A 22,384-nucleotide genomic window follows, 5' to 3' on the forward strand; every position below is an offset into this window, starting at 1 on the left:
GGCAATGGGAGTCTGCAGGGGGGACCAAGTGAAAGTGGTTGGAGCTCAGTGGGTGGGGGTGGGGGAGTCTGGGTGCAGGGGAGGTGGGGTTGTTGTACTTAAAGTACTGCACAGGATCTTTTCAGGGGGAATAAGGCAAACACCACATTCATTGGTAATACATGCATCAATCAACACTGTATCATATGCATATGATCTATATTACACTCATGCACTCACATACACACACACAAACACACTCTGTCTTGTTGTTACCAACTAGTTGCTCCCCTTAACTTTACTGGCCAGGTGAGTTAGATAGGGGAGGGGTGGAGCCGGGCTTCTGCCGATCCGGATCGATGCTCCGATGTTGACAAGACGGGACCCGGGGTTCTCTGCAAGACACCTCACATTTATAAAAAGAAGAACAGGAGTACTTGTGGCACCTTAGAGACTAACAAATTTATTAGAGCATAAGCTTTCGTGGACTACAGCCCACTTCTTCGGATGCATAGTGGGCTGTAGTCCACGAAAGCTTATGCTCTAATAAATTTGTTAGTCTCTAAGGTGCCACAAGTACTCCTGTTCTTCTTTTTGCGGATACAGACTAACACGGCTGCTACTCTGAAACCTCACATTTATAGCAGCTTCCCTCTCATGCAAATCTGTACCAGATTCAAAATTTGTGTCTGTGTCAGTTAGTCATTTGAGCTGCTTCCTTCTGGGTGTTGTCCCAATGCTGTTCACAGAGGGTGTTTCCAAAAGAAGGTGCTGGCTTCTAACCCCATCCCCACCCCAGGCCGTCAATATGTCTGCTCTTCTTTAGTGAGCCCACTTGACAAGTTTGATTGTCCTTGGGTCTGGCTTCCATCCCCCCTCCAACTAGCTGTCTGGAGGTGCTTGCCTTCCACGCCTTGCTCATTCACACCTCATTCATTCAACATGCCAATTGATTAAGGGAGTGTGGGGAGGGGGAATCTTGGGGTAGGTCTACACTTACTTCCTGGTTCGGCGGCAGGCAATCCATCTTCTGGGATCGATTTATCGCGTCTGGTCTAGACGCGATAAATCTATCCCGGAAGTGCTCGCCGTCGACACCGGTACTCCAGCTCAGCGAGAGGAGTACGCGGCATCGACGGGGGAGCCTGCCTGCCGCCTCTGGACCCGCGGTAAGTTCGGACTAAGGTACTTGGAATTCAGCTACGTTATTAACGTAGCTGAATTTGTGTACCTTAGTCCGAAGTGGGGGGTTAGTGTGGACCAGGCCTTATTCTACTCCTAGCAAAAAGACATTTTTCTTCTACTTTAACTATCCTTAGGGGCTATAACATTATACCAAGGCTTAACACAAAGTTTTCTATAAGTTTTTCTACATAGGGATCTGATACAAAGTTCTTATATCAAAGGACTTGATACAAAGTTGTATGAAAATAGCTTAATACAGGGTTATATGAAGAGGCATAATACAAAGTCATATGAAAGTTATGTGAAGATGCTTAATACAGAGATTTATCTACAGGGTTCATTTGGGTGGGGATCTAGGTGTAGTGGTTGGGGCTCAGTGTGGAGGGTGTCTAGGGGGACTCATCGGGGTGGTACAGATGCAGGGGAGGTGGGGCTTGTCAGGGTGAGAGTTTGATGGGCCTGCTTAACAGGGGAGCACCAGCTGCTGCCAAGGGGATCCGCATGCTGGGCCCCCGTTTCCCCTATCCCAGGGATCGGTAACCTTTGGCACATGGCCCACCAGGGTAAGCCTCCTGGCGGGCTGGGGCGGTTTGCTTACTTGCTGCATCCACAGGTTCGGCCGATTGCGGCTCCCACTGGCTGTGGTTTGCCGCTCCAGGCCAATGGGGGCTGCGAGAAGCCATGGCCAGCACATCCCTCGTCCTGCACCCCATTAGCTTGGAGCCGCGATCGGCCAAACCTGCAGACGAGGCAGGTAAACAAACTGGCCCAGTCCTCCAGGGGGCATATCCTGGCGGGCCGAAGGTTGCCGATCCCTGCCCTATCCCCTTCTCTTCCCCATTCCATGCCCCTTCCCCACCATTCCATCTCCTCCCCATCCCACCCCCTTCCTTCCCCACCACTTTGTCCCCCTGCCCTGCCTGCCCCACCATGGGCACTCACTGTTGTACAAGATGAAGGATGGCTCCCAGCACTCAGAAAGGAGCTCAACCAGCACTAGGACCCAGAAGGTGGTGTCCAGCTGCAAAGTCCTGGGAGCTGAGCAGCACCTTCTTTTTTCAGCCTGGCGGTGCAGCTCTGCAGACAGAGTAGGTATGCTCGTTCCACCCCCCCTCCCCAAGGCCCCACCCCGCCTCTTCTATGCCTCCTCTCCCCAGGTGAGCATGCTGCAGCTGTGCTCCTCCCCCACCCTCCCGCTGGCAAACAGCTGATCAGCGGCAGGGAGGGTGGGAAGGAAGCAAGCTGTGAGAAGAGGCAGGGGAGGGGGAGGTTGGCTGCCCTATTGCAGCAGGAGCCTCACTGCCAGGAGCACCAAGCTTCTGCCCCCCTCAGGAGAGAGCGGGGGGCAGAGAAGAGTGGACCTGGTCAGGACCCCCCTGAAGTGTGGGCCCGGCTCCATGGCGCCAGTGACTCCATGGTAAATCCACTACTGACTCCAGGAGAGATGCTGGGACCCAGTCACAAAGCAAACACTCCGAGAGCAGGGAATCCAAGGAGTTGAGATTAGAGGAATGCAGTGTGGGGTGAGTGAGGAAGACAACATCTTTGTCTCCCCACACAGGACACTCTAGTAGATGGGGAGGGAGTGACCAGCTGGGCTATCAGGCTTTTCTATGATGGGGGTCAGCCTGGCTTCCAGGCTGGCTGAGGCCTGTTTACTTCCCCAGCTTCCTTCTTGTCTCTGCCCAGTGTTGTCCTCTCAGTAATTGGGAGACACTGCCCCCTCCCCAGTTGGGGCTAGGGTGACCAGATGTCCCGATTTTATAAGGACAGTCCCGATTTTGGGGTCTTTTTCTTATATAGGCTCCTATTACCTCCCACCCTCTGTCCCGATTTTTCACACTTGCTGTCTGGTCACCCTAGTTGGGGCATCATTTGTAACTCTTTAGATTTCAGGGATAGCTTCACCCAGCACTCACAGGGCAATTCCTGTCTCTCTCTGGCATTGGTGCAGCAAGTTCACAGTTCTCAGCATCAGCTGTCTGCCTCTCAAGAGAAAAGTTTGCAGTTTCCCAGCTCTGTTTCCCTCACCTCCAACCCTCTCCCCCTCCTGACTGTTTCTCACCTCCCTGTAGGGATCAGGCAGTAAGTCCATACCTTGTTCGGTCTCAGCCTCTCGGTGTGTGAATCTAGCTTTCACCCTTGGTGTTCGTGCTGAGAGATAGTGATAGTTTTCATTGTTCAAACACACAAAAATCTCCTGACAAAAGGTAAAGAAAGGTTAAATAAAATTAAGAAGGACTCGCAGACCCCTGGGAGCAGAGATGGGGTGAGGAGGGGCCTTTTGTGGAGAGTCACTTTTCTGTCCTGCCCCAGCACTTTCCCCCAGGTCTATCTCCTCACTTGGAGTCTCTGGCTTAGGAGTTGATATGGCAGAGCTCAGGGCAGCTCAGGGTGTAGTTCCAGCCTCACGAGAAAGTCCCCTCTTGGCTGGACAAAAGCGGGGGTGGCTTTAATGAAGGTCTGTCCCAGCACAGACCCCACTGGGCAGCAGCAGCTACTCAGCCTGGGCTCTAAGAACACAGTGGAGGCAGCACATCTGCCTCAGGAAGCCCAGCTAACTCTAGGGCTCTGGTATCCTTAGCAATTGCCAGAGCCCTCTGGTGGGGGCAGCTAATGATCGAGCCTCCCTGTGCTGGGAACTCATTCTAACATTATCACACACTTTTTCACAGGCGGCCAACCTCCTGGCTGACATCTCACTTCTGTGGGTGAGTAGGGAAACCAGGGCACAATTACTGTATGCTTGCGGCTTTCACCCTGGTCTGTATGCAGCTCAGCTATATGCCACTTTGGTCCCAGCTCCAGTGATTGCTAAATGGCATGGTACAGTTTCCTACAATGAGGGAACTAACAAGGCTGCAATCCCTTGGAATCTGTGGCAGAGGATTAACAAGTACCTCTTGGAAACTTTCCAGAGCCTCTCTCTAGAGCATTCCCTGCAGGTCTCGATGTCCATCGACACCCTGCTTGGCCATGCAGATTAGCTACACAGGGCAATGTCCAGCTCACAGAAAACACTACCTGCCTCCCACTTTTCAATTCCCTACACAAGTCACAGCAACTTACCCGGCATCTCATCTGCTTCCTGCTCCCCATAGAGCACTTCTGGAGTGAAGAAAAGTTCCTGGCTGCCTGCCCCACCGGGTAACCCTGCTGGGAGCTCCACATCCTCTTCTAGCTCCATCCAGAATTTCAGCCTCTGGGTTACCCCCTTTCTGCTGCTTCCAAAGTATCTACGGGGCAATCGGCGATGGAGGTGGGGTCATCACCGAAGATAGCATTCAGCTCCTTATAGAAGCGGCAGGTCTTAGGTACACCACTGGAGCAATGGTTTGTCTTCCGCGCCTTATGGTACACCTGCTTCAGCTCCTTTATCTTGTCTCTGCACTGCTGCATGTCCCGATCATAGCCCTTTTCGCACAAGCCTCGAGAAATTTGCCCATATGTGTCCCGATTCCTACGGTACAGTCACAGCTGCGACTGAACAGACTGCTCTCCCCATATACAGATCAGATCCAAAAGTTCAGCGGTGGTCCAAGCGGGAGTGCGTTTGGTGCGATAGCCAGCCATGCTCACCTGGGAAGCCAGTAAGCAGGAAATGAGATTTAAAATCCCTGGGGCTTGCAAGGGGGAGGGGTGGGTTGGCTGCAGGGCAGCGGAGTTCAAACCGCTGACCAGAGCAGCAGCATGGGAATTATGGGACACTTTCTGGAGGCCAATAAAATAATAAATAATAATAATAATGAAAGGCATGGTGTCTACACTGGCTGTTTGTTGACAGTAAAGGGAGGGGAAAAGTTAAAATTCTCTTGTGGGGTGGAAGTTTTTTGTCACCAAAACTGGGCGTTTTTTTTGACAAAAGTCCCATTGCAGTGTGTATGCTATCACTGTTTTGTCACCAAAAGGTTTTGGCGACAAAACTTGCCTTTCATAGACAAGGCCTAAAAAGGAACAAATCAGAATTTTCTTTCATGCTTTATTTACAGTAAATACCCATCAGAGTGAAAAGGAGCTGAGAAGCAGCTTCAATACCCACAACAATGAAAAAGAGACCCTTAGATTTTGGAAACAATTTTTTTAATAGTGCTAAAATGGCAACAAAATCAAGGAAGTAACATATGAAATTAATGAGTTACAGTCTCACCTAGCCGGGTGGAAGTGGGGGGGACTGAACCAGAAAGAATAGAAGAAACAAAAGGAAAAGATAAAGTAAAACAAAATGAACAGTGTGTCCTGGAGAAAGGGTGAAAGGGGAAACAGCCAGAGGCCGTGAGAGGGGAAGGGATAAACTCAGGGGAAAGAATGGAGAACGCGATGGGGAATGATCTGTGATAGGGATCAGAGGAGAGTGGAAGAGACACACAGAAATCAATAGGGATGGGAAATGAATGCTAGAAAAATGGTGAGTAAAAATGAACAGTATGAAAGAAAAGGGAACACAAAAGGGACAAAGATTTATAAAACATCACTGATTTGTACAAAACGCTCCCTGCTGCTGCGGAGCTTCCAGCTTCTCCCCAACTCCCCAAACCCTGATTAATTAATTCTGGATCCCTACTACCTCCACATCTGTCTGTCCCCAGCCCAGCTGTTAATTCTGCCCTTTGTCCAGACCCCATATCTGTCCCTTGGGGCCCCTCTGCTCCTTCTGCAGCCCCACAGGTTCTTCAGCCCCTCCACTTCCCATCCTTGGTGCTACATGGAGGGAGGGAGGAGGAGCTTCCATGGGTTCATAGAGATGAAGAGCCGGGGTCTGGGTAGATGGAAGTCCTCCAGGGTCACAGAGACTTGGATGACGGTAGCTAGAGAAGCCCATTTTTTCCTTCTTATCCCTCCACCCCCCATCCCCATTTTCAATGACACTGTCTGAGCCCAGATCCACAGAGTCATCCTGGATCACAGAGAACAGTGACAAACAGGCTGCAAAATCCTTGGGGCAATGAAGTTGGCTTCTCTGCCTCCATCACTCCTTGCTCTCTATGGTTTGACAGATCAGAGACCCCTGCCTCAAGACAGTAGAGACTACACTGTATGAAGCTAGAGAGGCTGGTTTCAGGGTCCCCAGTAGGATGTTCCCCTTCGCCATGTGTCTCAGGGCCACAGTCTGAGCTGAGATCCTGGCCACCCCACCCAGAGCCAGGGGCGGATTCTCTCCCCAGTGACAGAGGCCGGCGGGAAAGCGAAGATTGGGGCCCCATCACCAGCATTGAAAAATGTCACCTGCCTCCGTTCACAGTCTAGATAAATTCCGAGCCTGCTGGGGACCTGGTTGAGAGGTAGGGGGGTCTCAGGGGAGGTGAGAGCCTGGCAGTGACCCCAGCAGCACTCCACAGCCCAGATCCCTCCCTCAGGGTTACGGCTGATCCGCCCTTTCCTGTTCACAGACTCTCTGGCCACCCCCACAGCCCCGTATAGCCCATCCCCCACTGGACCCTCCCAGTAATGTTTCCCTGAGGTGAAACCTTCAGAGCCCAGCACACAGAGGTCAGTGTCAAATCTCTCAGGATTGTTGGGCAGATCCTGTGCTGTGTCTTCCCATCTCACACTTTTCCGATCCTCAGACAGGACGAGTTGGGGATGAGCCGTGTCTGGATCCAGAGTCACAGTCACTGGGGGGGAAAGAGAGAATCAGAGCGCGAGGGGCTGAGCTCAGCCCTAGGGGAGGCTGGGACCATTTCTCACACTCCCCAGCAGCCCTGTTCTGGCTGGATCCCAGGGAACTGCCTCTGTTCTGGGCACCTGAGGCTGAGCAGAGAAGTCACTGCAGTAGTTCCTCCATCTGTGTAATTGGACCCACTTCATTAGTTTCTCATTTAGTTGCAGAGGCTTCAGCTCCCAGCTCCCCCTGCTAAAGCTGCTCCATTCCCAGCAGCAGAGAAACAGCCAGGAAGGTATCAGAAGTTTTTGTGAGGAGGGAGCAGAAGAGGCAGGTATCAGCTTTAAACCCCAGAGGGAAGCTCCCTTCCCTAATGCAGCCTCCACTCCCAGGCCAGGGAACAGAGAGGATGGTACAGCATTGGGAGACGCTAAAACTGGAGAGTAGGAGGCAGCATTGTGTGGGGTTGCCCCATTCCCAGCCTAGAGAGAAAGGAGGAGCTGCCAGCATCAGAGGGAGAGCATATCCCCAATCCAGGAAGCAGTGGATAGCTCCAATGGGAGAGACCTGCCCACAGGAAAGGTAGGATATAGGAGAAGAGTGATGGGGAGACCCCCTGCACCGGGGTAAAGCAAAGGGATGCAGGGCCGGCTCCAGGCACCAGCAAAGGAAGCAGGTGCTTGGGGCGGCCAATGGAAAGGGGCGGGTCTTTGGCAGTAATTCGGCGGCGGGTCCCTCAGTCCCTCTCTTCCTCTTTGAGCTGCTGCCTAAGTGCTGCAGAAGAGGAAGAGAGGGAGCGAAGGACCCGCCGCCGAATTGCCGCCGAAGCATGAAGCGGCACAATTGTGCTGCCGCTGGAGTGCCGCCGATCGGCTTCATCTTTTTTTTTTCCTGCTTTGCCGCTTGGGGCAAAAAAGCTGGAGCTGGCCCTGGTTGGTGTCAGGAGTGTTTGTGTGACTTCAGCTTGGGATCTCCTCACTGTTTCATGTGTTATTTTTAAGGCTGTGAATGTCATGGCTGGTGTTCGTTTGATTGGTAACTTTAGTTACAATCTCATGCAGATGTATTCACTGGAATTTTCTCATAATTTAAAGATAATCTCCCCTGCAATCTCACCCAGTCTGAGTGATCCCAGGGATTCTCCTCTTTTTGTCTCCAGTGTAGATGGCAGAGTGGCTGGAGGGGGAAAGGATTAAAGAGACAAGAATTCAGGCTTTTGTAGTTATAACAGCATTTGCACTCTGACCTCATAGAACTCTGTTTTAATTATGGTAAAGAAACAGACAGAGACACACTCATGTCTTTAATATAAACCAATCTGAAACGTACCTCCATTATCCAGTTCTCCAGAGCACACACAAGGTCATTACAAGGGCCAATCAGAGGAGGGGCCAGGAGAGCCATTTAGCCTGGGGCTCAAGCTCAAAGGGGGCCTCAAATTTAGACACTTATTATTTTTTTGACATTTGATAAATTTCAATTTGTTTTTATGCACATTCCTATTGGACCAAAATGTGACACACACTCTCAGCTTACAGTGGCAAATTTAAGCAAATAAAAGATGTGATTTGGTAAAAGACATAATTTTTTTGTTAACTGATATAGATTTTTTATTTTTATTATAGTTAGGGGCCTCAGAAAGCTGGAAGTGGCCCAGGCCTCTCTGGACCTCTGAGAGGGCCTGGTCATTACAGCATTAAAACATAGCCCCCATACCAACTAAAAATAGTATTGCTGTTGTTGCAACTTAAAATGTTCATTTCTGCATTTTTAAAAATGGATACAATTTACTAGAAGTAACTGTTCAGGTATGCTGTAAATAAAGAAGGCGGGAAATTTAATGCTTTTCCTGGAGGGGTTAACTTGTTTAAAAGAAACTCCGCATCTTAAAATAATGGATAGAAAGCTCTTTGCCCATTCTACTGACTATCTGAATTTTTTACTATTCAATCTGGCCCCAGTCCAATTAGATCAGATAAACAGAGTTCTGCTGTATTTCCTTTCTCAATCAGGCATTTCCTAGCAATGGAATCAACAACCATGAGAATCCAGTTGCTTTATTTCATTCACTTACTGACTTTTGTCATAACCTAGACCCAGATCATACAAAGACTTTGGTATAAAAGTAAATTTACCCACTTTGGTCCTTTTGATACTAACGGGATGTTCAGAATTTGCAAAATTCTGGCTCTAATTGTGAGCTGTTGTGTCTGTTTACCCAGCGTCTCTACAGAAAGCAGAACGATGGGGCCCTCGGCCTGCATAGGCAGAAATAGGAATAATAATAGAATCATATTATCAATGTGGAAATGGGAGACGGTTGACTCAATGGGCCAGATTCACTCCAGCACTGGCAAAAGAGGAGAGGGGAGGCAGTTTGACTCTGCTATTCAGTAGCTGCAGGGGCTGGAGCAGACTTTGGCACAGGCTAAAGAAGTTTTGAAGTCCAGTGAGAGTCCCTATTACAGCGGCCCTCATGTTTCTTGGCTAGCAGAAAGAGTAGGCACAGCTTTACACTGCCCACATTCCTCTATCCCTTGTCCACCCCTTCCCTCTTCCACCCGCCCTCAACAACCCCACTCCATTCCCAGCCCTCTCAGGAATGCTCCTTGTAACTGCAGCTGCTGTGGAGGAGACACAAGAGGCTCCTGTGCTGGAGGGATTCCTCATGGTGTGGGAGGGGCTTTTTCCTTCCCTACAGCCCATGTGGCACAGACTAGTTGCCATATGGGACCCGGGCATAGTGATGGACTATGATTTAACAAGTGGCCTATAATTTAGGGTCCAGATTTTGGTCCCAATCTTTAGGCACCTGGGGTCTGGTTCTCAGAGGGGCTGGGCATCTGCAGCTCCCATTGATTCCACCTGCAGCTGTGGATGCTACACAGCTCTGCAGCGCATGCCCTGCAGTTCTCTACTTAGAAGAGAAACTCAGGTGGCCAAAATTAGGTCATTTTACTAAATTTGGGCATTAATATTCTGACCTTTGGAAAGTCATAATTAATGTGAGACATCCTGTTGCCTCAGCCCCTACTACATCTGCTCAATTTGTCTGCTTTCCACTATATGTTGGCATCACTGAAACTTGGTGGGATAATACACATGATTGGAATGTTGGTGTGGATGGGTACAGCTTGCTCAGGAAGGATAGACAGGGGAAAAAGGGAGGAGGTGTTGCCTTATATATTAAAAATGTACACACTTGGACTGAGGTAGAGATGGACATAGGAGACGGAAGTGTTGAGAGTCTCTGGGTTAGGCTTAAAGGGGCAAAAAACAAGGGAGATGTCATGCTAGGAGTCTACTACAGGCCACCTAACCAGGTGGAAGAGGTGGATGAGGCTTTTTTCAAGCAACTAACAAAATCATCCAAAGCCCAAGATTTGGTGGTGATGGGGGACTTCAACTATCCGGATATATGTTGGGAAAATAACACAGCGGGGCACAGACTATCCAACAAATTCTTGGACTGCATTGGAGACAACTTTTTATTTCAGAAGGTTGAAAAAGCTACTAGGGGGGAAGCTGTTCTAGACTTGATTTTAACAAATAGGGAGGAACTCGTTGAGAATGTGAAAGTAGAAGGCAGCCTGGGTGAAAGTGATCATGAAATCATAGAGTTTGCAATTCTAAGGAAGGGTAGAAGGGAGAACAGCAAAATAGAGACAATGGATTTCAGGAAGGCAGATTTTGGGAAGCTCAGAGAGCTGATAGGTAAGGTCCCATGGGAATCAAGACTGAGGGGAAAAACAACTGAGGAGAGTTGGCAGTTTTTCAAAGGGACACTATTAAGGGCCCAAAAGCAAGCTATTCCGCTGGTTAGGAAAGATAGAAAATGTGGCAAAAGACCACCTTGGTTTAACCACGAGATCTTGCATGATCTAAAAAATAAAAAGGAGTCATATAAAAAATGGAAACTAGGACAGATTACAAAGGATGAATATAGGCAAACAACACAGGAATGCAGGGGCAAGATTAGAAAGGCAAAGGCACAAAAAGAGCTCAAACTAGCTACGGGAATAAAAGGAAACAAGAAGACTTTTTATCAATACATTAGAAGCAAGAGGAAGACCAAAGACAGGGTAGGCCCACTGCTTAGTGAAGAGGGAGAAACAGTAACAGGAAACTTGGAAATGGCAGAGATGCTTAATGACTTCTTTGTTTCGGTCTTCACCGAGAAGTCTGAAGGAATGCCTAACATAGTGAATGCTAATGGGAAGGGGGTAGGTTTAGCGGATAAAATAAAAAAAGAACAAGTTAAAAATCACTTAGAAAAGTTAGATGCCTGCAAGTCACCCGGGCCTGATGAAATGCATCCTAGAATACTCAAGGAGCTAATAGAGGAGGTATCTGAGCCTCTAGCTATTATCTTTGGAAAGTCATGGGAGACGGGAGAGATTCCAGAAGACTGGAAAAGGGCAAATATAGTGCCCATCTATAAAAAGGGAAATAAAAACAACCCAGGTAACTACAGACCAGTTAGTTTAACTTCTGTGCCAGGGAAGATAATGGAGCAAGTAATTAAGGAAATCATCTGCAAACACTTGGAAGGTGGTAAGGTGATAGGGAACAGCCAGCATGGATTTGTGAAGAACAAATCATGTCAAACCAATCTGATAGCTTTCTTTGATAGGATAACGAGCCTTGTGGATAAGGGTGAAGCGGTGGATGTGGTATACCTAGACTTTAGTAAGGCATTTGATACGGTCTCGCATGATATTCTTATCGATAAACTAGGCAAATACAAATTAGATGGGGCTACTATAAGGTGGGTGCATAACTGGCTGGATAACCGTACTCAGAGAGTTGTTATTAATGGTTCCCAATCCTGCTGGAAAGGCGTAACGAGTGGGGTTCCGCAGGGGTCTGTTTTGGGACCGGCTCTGTTCAATATCTTCATCGACGACTTAGATATTGGCATAGAAAGTACGCTTATTAAGTTTGTGGATGATACCAAACTGGGAGGGATTGCAACTACTTTGGAGGACAGGGTCATAATTCAAAATGATCTGGACAAATTGGAGAAATGGTCTGAGTTAAACAGGATGAAGTTTAACAAAGACAAATGCAAAGTGCTCCACTTAGGAAGGAAAAATCAATTTCACACATACAGAATGGGAAAAGACTGTCTAGGAAGGAGTACGGCAGAAAGGGATCTAGGGGTTATAGTGGACCACAAGCTAAATATGAGTCAACAGTGTGATGCTGTTGCAAAAAAAGCAAACATGATTCTGGGATGCATTAACAGGTGTGTTGTGAGCAAGACACGAGAAGTCATTCTTCCGCTCTACTCTGCTCTGGTTAGGCCTCAGCTGGAGTATTGTGTCCAGTTCTGGGCGCCGCATTTTAAAAAAGATGTGGAGAAATTGGAAAGGGTCCAAAGAAGAGCAACAAGAATGATTAAAGGCCTTGAGAACATGACCTATGAAGGAAGGCTGAAAGAACTGGGTTTGTTTAGTTTGGAAAAGAGAAGACTGAGAGGGGACATGATAGCAGTTTTCAGGTATCTAAAAGGGTGTCATAAGGAGGAGGGAGAGAACTTGTTCACCTTAGCCTCTAAGGATAGAACCAGAAACAATGGGTTTAAACTGCAGCAAGGGAGGTCTAGGTTGGACATTAGGAAAAAGTTCCTAACTGTCAGGGTGGTTAAACACTGGAACAAATTGCCTAGGGAGGTTGTGGAATCTCCGTCTCTGGAGATATTTAAGAGTAGGTTAGATAAATGTCTATCAGGGATGGTCTAGACAGTATTTGGTCCTGCCATGCGGGCAGGGGACTGGACTCGATGACCTCTCGAGGTCCCTTCCAGTCCTATAATCTATGAATCTATGAATCTATATATTATGTTAAGAATTGAGAATAGGTACAAGGGTCATTTTTTTATGCATAAGTTTGGACAGCCCGAGATTGTGCGTTTAGACTGACTGTTTTGGCTTTGTCCTGGTTGGCAGTTTGCTTTACATAAGGGAAATGTTGCCTTAAGTGACCTTGTGATTAAGTGATGTGTTCATAAGTCATTATGTGGAACAAAGAGATGATTTGACCCCACAATATGCTTAAGGACAACAGACACCCAAAATATACTGCCCAGGAGCAGTTAGCAAAATCCAAAAAACCCAGATGCAGAGAAAAGGGACAACGTGACCTATACATAATCAGTGGTAATAAACCAATCAGAAAAGAGAATAATAATATGAAAATAACTTGGACAGAAAAAGCTCTACCCATTATAAAGTTCATGCATGTGTATTGTATGAGTTATATAAAATAATTAATATTCATAACACTCAAAAGTGATTGCAAAAGAATAAATATATATTTTGGACATGTATAATATATCATACTTCGTAAAAGGTAGTTAGAGCGTCATAGGAAAAATCCACTGTGACCCGCCTATGCCCCAGAAGACAAAAACTGGCCAGTACTTCTTTCTGTATGTCTGTCATTTCTTACTCCAATACTAATTATAATTGTGAGGCATGCTTTTTGTACAAATAAAGGTTTGAATTCATAACCCTGAGTGTCTTGGACCCCAAGTGCATGGCAGTCTCACCAACAATTAAATAGAAGCATAAACTAATTATGAACTAATTAGCCAGAGCCATTCTCCTGCCATAGTCTCAGAGGCTTATCCCAATTTCCCTACCCTAGATCCCTTCTCAGTACCTTTGAATTTCCTCAGAGTCTTCATTAGAGCAATAGTTTTCTGGAAGAAGTCACTGAGTCTCTTTTCCAGTTCAGGAGAAATCTCCAATGGCTGCTGGAACTTCCCCTTCTCACACCTGGACAGAAACCATTTAACGTGGTTATATTTCATTTAGTGACTCGTTATTAGTTCTTGCTAGTGAGGTGCTGCTCTAATGGGCCTGGAGTTAGAATTGCTCTACTTCTCCCAGTCTCAGAGCAGGTGCAACACAGGCCATGGCAGTGCAACCTCCCCCACAAAAGTCCCATTAATGTTCGTCAACTCTGGCCTGGAGAGACCAGCTCTGGGGATAAAAGGGAAATTGAGTCTCCATGGTCAAGTCACCCCTTGGCCTCCACCCTCTGATGGACAGGAGGTTCCCATGTGAAGTGTTGTAGAAATCTGCCCACTAAAGATTGATTCACCAACTCCCTCCAGCCCAGCTCATTCCATCCAGGTTTCCAAACAGTCCTCAGGTGGGAAAGACTTGATCACTGCTGCCCTGGGTTGAATGTTAACCAGTGCCCCAGTAGTGAAAGTCCCATATTCCATCTCCCTAATTCTGATGCAGCCAATCTCCCAGATATATGACTTCTCTAGGATATCATTTAGGTTCATCTTTTTCATTCAATAGGCAATTCCAGAGTCTTCTGTAAAAAGGTGAGAACCTCAGGATTAAGTTGATCAGAGATATTTATATCCAAAATGTGACCTTCTCCCCACATTTTGCTGTAGAGCCCTGGGGAGATATGTTGCTAACATCATCTCCAAATTCTTTCCCAGCATTATGAAGTGTGAGGGGGAGTGAAAGAGAGCCACCTACCTGCTCAAGGTGCTTCTGACATCCTTTTGGAGAGAGAGAGAGAGAGAGAATTTCAGTCCCACCTGATCCACGCTTAACATTCCAAGGAAGAGATTTTGCAAGTATGGGGAAAAGAGGCCCTGGCCTGGACCCAGGACCAATGGATTCCCTGAGCTAATGGGGCGTTTCAATCTCTAATATCTGTGAGTCTGTTACTGCAAAGAACAATAGTCATTCATAATTTAGCCAAGCACACACTGAGTTACACTGTGGTCTCTAACTGCTGGACTCCTGTGCCCATGTTTTAGGAGCAGTCCTGTCCCTGTGTTGGGATCTGGATTATTTCTAACACAATCTCACCCGCAGGAATTCAGTTGCTGGTTTCTGATACTCCCCCTCCATCTCACTGATCAGCTCACTGAGACGGGAAATCTCCTCAGAGAGTTTGGTGATATTTTCATTCTGTATCTTCTCAATCTCCTTGTCCAGCTTTTCCAGCTGGGCCAGCAGGAGTCGCTCTTGTTCCTCCAGGAACTGCAGCAGTTGCTAGGCCTCTGCCCCGCCTCTTCCAGCCAAGGCTCCACCTCTTCCAGCTGAGGCCATGTCCCTGGTCTCTGCTCTCAGCTCTCCCCCCCCCCATGGCCCTGGCTAGAGTAGGGGGAGGAGAGGGTAGCTGAGAGCTTGGTCGGGGTCATGGATGGGGGCTCAGAGCTCGGCCCTGGACAGCGTTCTGAGCCTGTCCCCTGTTTTGCCCCTTCCGCCCGCAGTCCCATACATGGCTCCATCCCATTCCGCCTGTTGTCCCAAGGCCATGCCCCACTCCACCTCTTTCCCCTGAGGTCCTGCCCCCACTCACTCCTTTCTGCCCCCTCCTCCCCCTACGAGGCGGGGAACAAGAGCTCTTCCAGCCTTGGCACCATGGGAGGGGGAGACTTTTCTGCAGTTGGCCACAGTCCCTGGGCATTGGCCCTATGGGCCCATACAGTAATCCACCACTGCCTTCCCACCCTCCCCTGGGCGAGTGAGGTTTGTGAAGGCTTAGCTTCCCCCAACCTTCATTATGTGCTACCCGTGCCTTGGGTCTGATGAGTTTGCCTTGATGGCCTGTTCCACTTAGTAACCAGCGAGGCCTACTGAAAAAATATACTAGGTGAAACAGTCAGGCGCTTGGTTGCTTGACCTTGCTAGATAAGAGAATGCTTGCAGAGGCTGGGAAAAATGCTTGCAGATGCTTTTTGAAGTAACTTGTATTTCTTTGTCTAACCATGAAGCTTATCAATCTATAACAGTTATTCTTTGTTTCTCTCTTGTATGCTGGGAAAATATAGCTGGGAAAATACAGTGATGATGCGGCAAAGTGGCTAATAAAGACAGTTTGCATCTGCAGAGAGGAGGGGGGCTGGTTCTAGGGATATGGGCAGTAGTTCTCTATTGTATTGCATGCCTACAATAAAGAGCTTGATAGTTGGATATTTGCTGGTCGTTGCCTGTCTCTTTGCGGTCGGACAATGAAACCTGAGCCGTCCGGGATAAAAGAAATCCCCGACAAATTTGGCGACTCCGCCGGGACTCGTCCGACTCTCCGGCGAGGGGGTCCGTCTCCGACGCAACGCAGCGCGCATCCTTCGATTGAGAGGAGCCTTGCCTAGGAGTCGGATCTCACGTCGGCGATATGGTGTTGTCTCATGAACCAGCCTGAGTCCGTTTAAATCCAGCAACATCATGGGGGGAGGGATAGCTCAGTGGTTTGAGCATTAGCCTGCTAAACCCAGGGTTGTGAGTTCAATCCTTGAGGGGGCCACTTGGGGATCTGGGGCAAAATCAGTACTTGGTCCTGCTAATGAAGGCAGGGGGCTGGACTCAATGACCTTTCAAGGTCCCTTCCAGTTCTAGGAGATGGGATATCTCCATTTAAAAAAACCAAAAAACATCCACCTGCCCTTTGAGCAGGAGTCACAGGAACTAGGTAAGTGAGCACTCGGTACAGAAAAATGGGACAAGGTGGCAGTAAATGCCCAGGGAACACCCCATTATCTCCCGTTCTGAGAGACTGGAAGGATATATCCAGGACAGCCGGATTGTCCAAGGCTAAGATGAGAAATTTGTGTCAGATCCAATGGCCGTCATCTACCTTTCATTTTTGTCACCGACTAGAGACTGGCCGGAGTGTGGAACCTTTTCCACAGATAGGATGAACTCCTTAAGGGATATTTTGGTTGATCTTAGGCCGGGACAAATTAATTATTTGTTTGTGTGGTATAATTATAAACCCACGGTGGGACGGGTAGCTTTTGAAGCTGTTTGTATGGAGAGCTCTTGTAAAAATCCCCCGCCATATGCCCCAGAGCCACACCGGGAGGAGGACGATTTTGTTTCTGTTTGTCCCCCTGTCCGGCGGAGTTTCAGGCTTCAAAAACAGCAGGTTAGGGACAGGTCAGGGACAGAGGAGAATCAAGGGGGGGGGGCTCAGGGTGATGTTCCCTCATCTTCAGAGGGATCAGGCAGCCTCACCCCCTCTGTGCAGCCTTCAGCTAGCCTTCTTCAAACTTGGCCAAGGGCTGCTTCTCAAACACTCCCAATATTACAGCAGCCCTCGTCCTCGCGGACCCCCACTAGATTACTTAACTCTGTGAGGGAGGATGTTTCTGAGACACCCCTGATATTACAAGCCCTGTTGAGAACTTATCCAGTTCCACTGGTCACTGGGGGACATGCAATGGTTTTTACCCATACCCCGTTTGCAACTTCAGATTTGCTTAATTGGCAGCACACTATGCCTCGCCTACGAGACAATCCCGAGGCAGTGGAAAGAATGTTCCACACAATCTTTTCCACTCATGTGCCCACTTGGGCAGATGTAAATCAGTTATTAGACACTCTCCTGACAGAGGAAGACAAAAAGTAAAAGAAAAATCTGCAGTCCATTTGAGCAATTCTTGGCAGACTGCTGCCCATAAGTGGGATCCCAACAATCCAGCTCAAAAGACAAGTTTGGATAATTTTTTGAAAGCTGTTTTGAAAGGCATTAGGGACGCAGGGGAAGCTACTCCAAATTGGAGTAAGGTGACAGCTTGTGTTCAACGTCCAGATGAGCATCCCTCTGACTTTTGTGCCTGACTGATTTGTGAACTTAGAAAGCATGGGAATTTGGATCCTGAAACCGATCATGGAAAGGATATACTTAAATTGGTTTTCATGTCACAATGTGCAGAGGATATTGCTAAGAGATTTAGAGAGCATCCAGATGGTATGCAAGGGAAAAGTTTGCCTGAGGTAGTTAGCATCGCTACTAGAGTGTTTAATGGAAGAGAGGAGAAGAAAGAAAAAGAAAAAAGGAAGGAAAAGCAGAAGGATATAAAGAAGCAAGTGTCACTGTTGGCAGTAGCAATGACTGGGGGAAGGGGAAGAGGTCGCGGATGGAACAGAGGTGGATGGAATGGACGGAGAAGAGGAGGAGCAGTGAGAGGCAGAGGACGTGGAGAAGGAGTTAGAAGTAGTGATTGTCATTATTGTGGTGCAGAATGACATTGGAAGACAGAGTGCCCAGTGTGCCCTAAGAAGAAATATAAGCCAGAGGCAGCAGGGCAGTTCGCAGAGGACAGCAAATGAAGGGAGGTGCCGCTCCCCTGGAGTCCTGAGATTTATGAGGCTGGACTTGTGCAATTTAAATGTGATGCCCGGTTCCCTATTATTCCCCTTAAGATAGGGAATGAGACTTTTGAACTGTTAGTGGACACCCGTGCTACTCATTCAGCTATTCCCAAGGGAGCGGTCCCAAAAGGAAATATTGAAAAATGTGTGATAGGAGTTACTGGAGAGACCGAAGGATGTTTTATGACCAGCGAATGCATGGCCACTTTGGGCCCTTTAAATATTCAGCATTCCTTTTTGCTTATGAATGGGCCAGTAAACTTGCTTGGGCGAGATTTGCTGTGTAAATTGCATGCTCAAATTTTTTGTAATCTGGATGGCATCATTCTAAGGTTCCCATTGGAAAAGGCATATTTATTGGCAGGGCTGGAATGGAAGTTCAAGGATCTAGTAAAAACCTCCCTGTGTGAGTGCAAAACGAAGTTAACCCTATAGTGTGGGGAGGAAAACATTCAGTGGGACTAGTGAAATCAGCTCCCTTTTTAAATCTGACAGTGAAAAGTGACAAGCCGTCGCCTGCCCAGAGACAATACCCTTTGAAACCTGAAGCTGTTCAGGGGCTAGGGCCCCTCATACAGGATTTGAAGGAGAAGGGAATTCTGGTGCCAAGCGTCTCCCCTTGCAATACCCCTATTCTGGCTATTAAGAAGCCTCAGCCTGGGCCAGATGGAAAACCAGTGTATCAAATGGTTCAGGACTTAAGACTGATTAATCAATATGTGATCCCAGAACACCCTGTAGTGCCAAACCCTAGCACCATACTGGCAATGGTGCCGCCAGATGCAAACTGGTTTACTTGTCTGGATCTGGCAAATACTTGTTTTTCTGTACCGGTTGCCCTAAATAAACAGTATTCACTTTGCATTCACTTGGGGAATACTAGGTGCAGCCGGGCAAAGGGGGGAGAAACAGGAAATTCCACCCCCAGGGCAACTTACATGGACTAGAATGCCCCAAAGGTATGTGGAGGCATCAGGGGTGTTTGCTAGAATTTTAGCAGAAGATTTAAAAAATGTCCAGCTACCCCACGGCTCTACTTTGGTAACTTATGTTGATGATATCTTAGTGGCATCAAAAACACAGGAAGATAATGAAATTGATTCCATCTATCTACTTAATCAGTTGGCAATGAAGGGACACAAAGTCAGCCCCACAAAATTGCAATGGGCAAAACAAGAGGTGAAATATTTGGGGTGTACTTTAGGGCTGGAATTCATTGCATAAATCCCCAGCGGGTAAAAGCAATTTCCTTTTCCCACAACAAAACGAGGAATGAGAGGCTTTATTGGAATGATTGGATTTTGTCGTTCATGGATAGTGGCTGCAGGCGAATTATTGAAGCCGTTACATGAGTTAACTAAAGAAGGGGCAGAGGAGCCTTTACATCCAAATGCTGAGCAGTTAAGAGCCTTCAGACTACTCAAGGAGTCCCTTGTTCAGGCCCCCGCTCTAGGGCTCCCTAATTATAATAAACCCTTTGACCTGTATGTACATGAATCTAAAGGAGTGGCATCTGGAGTGTTAACACAATTATTTGGAGGCTCTCCTCGACCTGTTGCTTATTTGTCAGGACAATTATACCCTGTAGCTCAAGGCCATCCAGGCTGCCTAAGGAATGTTGCAGCAGCTGCTCTCATTGTGGAAAAAAATCAAGAAATAGTACTAGGACACCCCCTCACAATGTACACACCTCATGCTGTGGCCAGCCTGTTAAATTCACAACAGCATAAGCATCTGACTAACCAACGATTGTCAAAATATGAAATTGCTCTCTCAATGACTCATGGGGTAACCCTCAAATGATGTGCCACGTTAAACCCAGCTTCTTTGTTGCCCCAAGAGGGAAGTAGTGGATATGTGCATGATTGTTTGCAGGTTTTGGACTTAATTTCCACCCCTCGCCCTAACCTTACTGATGTTCCCCTCCAAGATCCTGAAATGGAGTTGTTTGTGGATGGATCTGCCTTTGTCCGTGAGGGAATCAGAGACTCCGGATACGCAGTTACTGATAGCAAGACTGTATTAATAGGGAAAGCTCTTTCACCCGGGGTGAGTGCCCAGGCAGCAGAGTTGAAAGCCCTGACTGCAGCCTGCTTCTATGCTAAAGGAAAGAGGGTCAATATTTATACGGATTCAAAATACGCTTTTGGGGTGTGCCACGCCACAGGTGCAATTTGGAAGGAACGAGATTTCATTACCTCGTCTGGAGCTCAGATTGCCCACGGAAAGGAAATTGCTGAACTGCTTCAAGCCATTCAGGCTCCTAGGGAGATTGCGGTGATATACTGCAAAGCTCATACCAGGCAAACTGATCCAGTTGCAATGGGAAATCGCTTGGCTGACAGGGTGGCCAAGGCAGCAGCCCTACAAGGGGCCCAGTTAGACCTGATCTCTCCCTTAGCTCAATGGCAATTACAAGCTTCAGATACTGAAAAGGCAACATGGGAAAAGTGGGGGGCCCAACCTAATTCAGTGGGAATTTGGGAATGTGATGGTCGTCCTATCCTACCTAGAAGCTATCAGCGTGAGGTGCTACAAAAGGTTCACCGTAACACCCACCTAGGAGCGAATAAAATGGTTCAAATCATTCTTAGGCAGTTTGTATCCCCTAGATTAAGTGAAATGGCTAGCAGAGTAGTGGAAAGTTGTATTCTTTGTCAGCAATGTAATCCTAAGGGAACTTGCCAACAGGTGCCACCTGGTGGGCGCAGATGGGCTCATAGGCCCATGCAGCACATTCAAATTAATTTTACTGATTTACCTTCCTCAGAAGGAAAGAAACATTTGTTAGTGATCGTAGACAGGGCCGTAACAACAAAGAACGTGGCCCCCTCCGAACGGTGGCCCCCTCCGAACATATGTCCGGGCGGGGCCCCTTACAATGCAGAAACTGGAATGCAGTATTTATTTTGCCACTTTTAGGGGCCCCCTTCCTTGCGGGGCCCCCTTCGGTCGGAGGGTACGGAGGGCGCTCGCTACGCCTCTGATCGTAGATCAACTTTCAGGATGGGTAGAGGCCTTTCCCACTGCCCAAGCCATTGCCAAAGCAGTTTGCAAGGTGCTTCTTAATGAGATCATGCCAAGATTTGGCCCTCCTGAAAAAATTTATTCTGACCAGGGAACGCATTTTACAGCAAAAATTTGCAAAGAACTCACTGAAGCAGTTGGGACAAAATGGGTTTTTCATGCCTCAGAGTTCAGGCCAGGTGGAGCGTATGAATGGAACTCTAAAGAACACCCTAACTAAGTTGTGTAAGGAACTTAAGATGAAATGGACTAAAGTTCTTCCTTTGGCTTTGTATATTGTTCGGACTACCCCGAATTCTAGGACTAAGCTAGGACCCTTTGAGATACTTTTTGCACATGTACCCCCTTCCTTTACTTCTTTGGTTTCAATGCCTAGTGACACTGATCTGACTTGTGAAATGGAAGTTTATGTAAAAGCATCGCAGCAGCATTTAACAACATTACAACAGTACTCAGCACAGTCTCAATCTTTACCATTGTGGAAAGCTGTTCATTCTATTTCGCCAGGTGACCCAGTGTGGATCAAAACTTACTTCAACCCAAGTGGCCAGGACCGTTCGAGACTATCCTGGTGAGCCCTACTGCTGTTCGGGTCAAGGAACTTCCCACTTGGATTCATCATACCAGAGTCAAACGGAGCCTCGCTAGGGAGCCCGACCTGGTAAAGGGTTCCCCAGAAGCAGATGGCGTCGGACTTCGAGGGAGCCATGCACGTTCACCCCACTGCGAACCGGGTGGGCCAGAAGCAGACGACCTTCTTGCTCAGGACAAATGGACTGCTACCCCTTTGGGCAACCTATGGCTCAAATTCAAGAAGAAGTATACTGGTGCCCATTCCCCAAGGAATGGCAATGAATAGTTGCCTGGGGAGTTGGTGGACTCATTTGTGTATTGTTTGTTGTTTTTATGTGTGGGTTACTACTGCTTTATATAATTATAAAATGTGGGTGCTGTCTAACTGCTCAATTGTGCAAAACAGCCCCTAAGGTCAGTCAACCTTATCATGTAATCTAAGTTGTGTTCCTTGAGTCCCCTTAGTGGGTCCTCTAGGAACAAAGGGGGGACTTGATGAGTTTGCCTTGATGGCCTGTTCTGCTTAGCAACCAGCGAGGCCTACTGAAAAATATACTAGCTGAAACAGTCAGGCGCTTGATTGCTTGACCTTGCTAGATAAGAGAATGCTTGCAGAGGCTGGGAAAAATGCTTGCAGATGCTTTTTGAAGTAACTTGTATTTCTTTGTCTAACCATGAAGCTTATCAAAATATAACAGTTGTTCTTTGTTCCTCTCTTGTATGCTGGGAAAATATAGCTGGGAAAATACAGTGATGACGCAGCGAAGTGGCTAATAAAGACAGTTTGCATCTGCAGAGAGGAGGTGGGCTGGTTCTAGGGATACGGGCAGTAGTTCTCTATTGTATTGCATGCCTACAATAAAGAGCTTGATAGTTGGATCTT

At 47.7% G+C, this 22,384-nt stretch overlaps 1 pseudogene; it reads right to left on the minus strand.

Annotated features, from left to right (window-relative positions):
• Positions 1 to 5,216: 5,216 nt before the first annotated feature.
• The window catches only part of LOC128848313 (E3 ubiquitin-protein ligase TRIM39-like), a 41,193-nt pseudogene continuing 24,025 nt past the window's right edge, over positions 5,217 to 22,384 (minus strand).

The sequence above is a fragment of the Malaclemys terrapin genome, chromosome 13, assembly GCF_027887155.1.
Source record: "Malaclemys terrapin pileata isolate rMalTer1 chromosome 13, rMalTer1.hap1, whole genome shotgun sequence".
NCBI lineage: Eukaryota > Metazoa > Chordata > Testudines > Emydidae > Malaclemys > Malaclemys terrapin.